Genomic DNA, 5,275 nt, shown 5'->3' with positions numbered 1-5,275 from the left:
CTGGGCAGACACCTCTCCTCGGGCGGGAAAAGGCCCCAAATGCTGGACCAAGCCTTAGTACTGCTCTCGGGCGCACACCCCTCCTCGGGTGGGGAAAGGTGCTGGATGCCGGGGGACTACTCCCAGGCGAATACCCCTCCTCAGGCGGGGAAAGGTGATGGGTGACGGATCAGCCTGGGGACTGCTGCCAGGTGAACACCCCTCCTTGGGCGGGACAGGCGCCGGACGACCGGGACCAGACCCGGGTCCCTCCTCTCCAGTCTGCTCTCTCCCTGGCAGTGCACCGGAGCAAAGATGGTTCACCTTCTGGTTCAGACCTGGGCAGACACCTCTCCTCGGGCGGGAAAAACAACAAGGATTATTTTTAAGTTTTCTTTTTCTTAAGTGTGTAGGCTGAAACTTGAACCCTGGTCTTTGCACATGCTAAGCAAGTGCTCTATCACAGAGCAACATCCCTATCTCCCTCCCCCCCCTTTTCTTTGCACTTTCTGAAGGAGTCTTGCTAAGTTGTCCACACTTGTCTTGAACTCACTTTGTAGTTCAGGCTAGCCTTGAACTAACTCTTCTTGTTTCGGCCTCACAAAGAGTTGGGATGATTGGCCTGTGTCCCCAGGCCTGGCTATCAGAATAACCCTCTACCAGAAAGTAAGACATATCAAAGCAAGCAAATGAGACATCAGTACACTCTGGTGGCCCATCATATGACTCACAACTTCCCTTTGTTCTTTGATCGAGTGAGGTTTTTCTCTTGGTCTTTTGGGGACACTCATCTCTACTCCCCTCATTAGGACTTCAGGCTGGAAGTGATGACAACAGACAGATTTCTTCTCACACTGTCCTCAGATCTGGAACTGGGTTTTGGTAATGCTTCTCTGGGCTACTTCTCTCTTCAACAGAGAAAACAGGAAATGGTTGTCATTACTCGATGCTGCCCCAGTTTTTCTACACAGAGTAAATGAGTCAGTATTATTTACCTAGGAGGTTAATAATGAGTACTTAATGTTTTAAATTCCATCCTGATTTTCTGCAAATGCAGTATTCAGAGGGGAAGAAAGGACTCAGCTGTCAGAACAAACATATGGAAATCATTGATAAATGGACAGACTGCTCGGTGTATTTATTAACCAGGCTTGTAGAAAGCATGATTTTTCAACCATTTATTAGACTAATAGGATTGTTTTGGGAACATCAAAGGGTTCTTTATTAAGTCAATAATCATGTTTATCCACTCTGTTATGGGGAAGGCGAATCACCCATACTGCCTTTACTCTGCCTCATCAGATTTTGCTTCTTTTAAACGTCAGCCGTTGATAATTTTTACCAAATAAGTCAGGGAAGAAGTCCAAATTTCTACCCGGCCCCAGCCATCTCTTTAGTACAGGAAAAAGATGGTTGCTTTCTCCTTTGATTACCATTTTTTTTTTTCTCTTCCAACTGGGTAAATGCCTGAGCGTCTTAAATGGCCCTTCTACACTGAACTCAGATGTAGATAGTTGACATTTTGGTTAGCTCACTTTTCTTTCCTCCTTCCCCCTCACCACTCTCCCTCCCTCTCTCCCTTGTTTTTCTCTTCCTTTCCTCTTTTCTTCCTTCCTTCCCTTCCTTTTTTTGTTTTTATTTTCTCTTTCTTTTGTGCTTCTTTTCCTTCCTCTTTCTTCTCTTCCTCTTATCCATCTCTCTCTCTCTCTCTCTCTCTCTCTCTCTCTCTCTCTCTCTCTCTCACACACACACACACACACACACACATCTCCTTTCCCCCCTCTCTCCTTATCTCCCCATGCCCCTCCTTGACCCCTTCTATGTACTTCGTTCACCATTCCCCTAGCTAGGTACATCTCAGGACTACTTCATTGAGTACATATGACCCAATCAGTATGGCACCTAGATGAGTCCCTTGGTTTCTGCTCTTGTATGCTACTACAGAGAGCTGGTGTGGCTCAGAGAACACTGAAGGTTTTCACAGTGTTAATAGGAAACAACGCAGTTAAGCAGGGAGGTTCTCAAGCCTCCCTATCTCCTATGTCCATTCCCTCGCTTGGTGGTTATAGGCTTATATGTTGTTCATAACCTTTTACAATGTTCATACCCATGTACCTGTGTACCGTTCATGCTGTGCACTGTGTTCATACATATATACAGTGTTTATACTCACGTCCAATGTTTGTACACATGTATGGTGCTGATAACCGCGTATGGTGTTCATACTCGTGCATGCTGTTCATACCCCAGATATAGGGTCTCTACCCTTGTATAGTGTTAATAACTGTTGATAATCATGTACAACAGCGTACAGTGTTCATACTTGGGTACACCATACCCTTGTGTTGTTCTCCAATAATGAATAGGCTTCAGCTGGGTAGGCTGATCCTGAGGAAAGAACAGGGACTTCTGAGGGAGAGGCCATGAGAGTTACTGTGACTGCTGCCGTGTGCTGTCCTGGATCACAGGCTTAGGAGGAAGCCGGCTATCACACCGTGACGATGCCTAAGCAGTTCCGTGGAGAGGTTCATCTGGCAAGAGCTTGAGGCCTTCTGCCAAGAACCAGAGTTAACTTGCCAAGTCGGCGAATGAACTACCTAGAAAGGAATCCTTCCTCTGCCTCCCAGGGAAGATTTTGATGGCCATTCTTTAGAATTGTCAAAGCATTTTTGATATAAGATGTATGTCCGTCTATCCATTCATTCACCAGATTGCTTTATCTTTCCTTCATAAGACAGTGGTAAATATCATAGAATTTCCCCCACATGAATGCAGGGGCCTGCTCACATTCCAGCGCCTGTTCGGTGGAAGGGCTGGCTCTTGTTTCCATCTCTCTGTGGTTATTTACATTGCTAATACTTGCTGGAAATAGAAGCAGCTAGCGGTTGCTTACGAGTTGTACAGTTTTCATCTTTGATCTAAGGACCCTGGCTCTTGCGTTTTCAAGCCTGGGTCCTCCATTAGGAGACCTGGGATAATCAGTATCACTTGGCCTGGGCCTGACAAATGACATAAGGGGAAATCTGTAGCCAGATGCTACTTGGCCATATGTCAATCAATCCCGCGTTATTTATTGTCTACAATGTGGCTTACTCTGTGTAGACATTTAAATTGGTGCCTGAGAATCACATGGTCCGTGGTTGTTTTTTTTTGTTTGTTTGTTTTTTTTAAAAAAGACTCCACTTCTCAGTTCAAGCATCATGTCTTTGTAATTGACTTTTTTTCCCAGAACTAGAGTCAAGTGCAATGATGCTTGTTAAATAGCTACTAGAGTATGAAAGAAGCCTAAGATTCACTCTTCTAGTGTCACCAGCGATTAGGGTCAGAGCTGGGTGTTGCCAGGTTCTCAGCTTCTTATTCAAGAATAAAATAAAGGCACGCACAGCCTGTGAAGCAGCAGAGTGGGAGTACAGGCTAGAATATGCTGCCAAGGGAGACAGTGGATCCCATGGGTGGAAGACGATTCAAAGGCCCCGATTGGTTACTCTCTGAGGCTTCCTTTTATGGGATTCAAGAGAAGAGGGCGTGGTGTAGGTGGTTCCTTTGTGATTGATGGATTTGGGTTATGTCTACTTTTCCTTGTTGTGTAGATCTCTTCTTATGATACATCTGATTTTGATGATGTGCACACCCAATGCTTAGACATGAGATGGCCCATATGGAATTCTCTTCCCAAGTTCATTCAGAGGACATATATCCCTTTTGAGTATGTACCTAATATTATTTGAGGTTAGAGTGACCCTCTTTCCCTTATACATTGATACATTGGGAATTTATTTGAATAGAAAATGTCTGTGCCTGAGTTTGACCATTTGTTAAAGGTTGAGAGACTTATTCTATTGGTTAGAGAAGTACGTTAGACAGTTTGATGTAAGTGGAGGCCCTAGCAGGTTGCTAAGAAGAGTGTTTAGAGAGGGAGGTGTGTACGTAGTTTGTGCAGGTAATGGTCTCGGGCTGCCAAGTGTATTATTAGAAGAAGGGTGGGAATATAGTCCAAACCAAGTGGAGTCCTAGGTGGCTAAACTATTCCCGGTGCTTGCCTATCTCATCAGGACCCACTCATAGTCTCTGCAGAGTCTTGGAGACTGATTGCTAAGCAAATAAAGTTTCAAGTATTTACAAAATGCAGGGACCATAGCAAAAGCCTCTTTATTTTACCTAAAAAGGAGCTGGTTTCCTCATCAGCCGTGAAAAAGAAAGCCAAGTTCAAAGCCAGAAGAAGAAAAGTTTAAAAGTTTCTATACACAACCCTGAATTATGACAGACAGCCATTTTTTCAAGTTAGAAAACACATACCACTAGGAATATATATACATGTACATATATATGTGTGTACATATACATACATATACATATATATACATGTATATGTATACCTATAAACACATACATTTCTCTCTCTCTCTCTCTCTCTCTCTCTCTCTCTCTCTCTATATATATATATATATATATATATATATATATATATATATGTTTGATTTTCCCTAACCAAAGTATTTCCTGAATTATTACTAAGCCTTTTGCAAATGTCATCCAAGATGATTGCTCAGTTTATTAAACCTAGTTATCAAGTTTGCCAACCCATTTCCCTAATGTTATTTTCATGGAAGGAAAGTGCTAACTTACTTTATAAACCTTCAAATAAGAAAAGATGCTATGATCACAAAGTGAAGTTATTTGTCCACTCATGGAATCTTACACCTGCGGTGCTGCCTTGGGTGACTGGATGGCAAAGCCTCTTATGTTGTAGAAGACGAAGATGAAGCATTTTTCTGGTTTGTCTAGGATCACACAGCCAAAGAGCTGCGGAACCGGGTTTCTGACCTGTGCGATTTTATCAGTTACAGGAATGTGGAGCTGCAAGTGCATTTTCCTTTGGCAGGCATTCAGCTTGATGTTACAGCCTTTGACACTGTAGCTACCGAAGGAACCCAAAGGGAAAGCAAAAAAATCTTGGTGCTTTGAGCAGCATGAAAGTCTTGAGTGCGCATGTGCATACATACTGCACGTGCGTAGCTGGGCATCCTGTCAGGAAGGTGGGATCCGTCTGAGCTTCCCCTAACTGTGTCAGTCTACGTGGCAGGAGCTAGTCTATCTGCTTAGCCTCAGATTCCTCAGTTTTCTTTTCTTAAATTAAAAAAAAAAATTTCATGTGGATGGGTGTTTTGTCTACATGTATGTCTGCATCACATTGGTGCCTATGGAGGCCAGGAGAGGGTGTCGGATCTCCTGGGAGTGACCAGTGTGAGCCACACTGTGGGTCCTGAGGATCCATTGTAGATACTCTTGAAGAGCG

The sequence above is a fragment of the Mus pahari genome, chromosome 16, assembly GCF_900095145.1.
Source record: "Mus pahari chromosome 16, PAHARI_EIJ_v1.1, whole genome shotgun sequence".
Lineage (NCBI taxonomy): Eukaryota > Metazoa > Chordata > Mammalia > Rodentia > Muridae > Mus > Mus pahari.
This window is presented reverse-complemented; position numbering follows the sequence as displayed.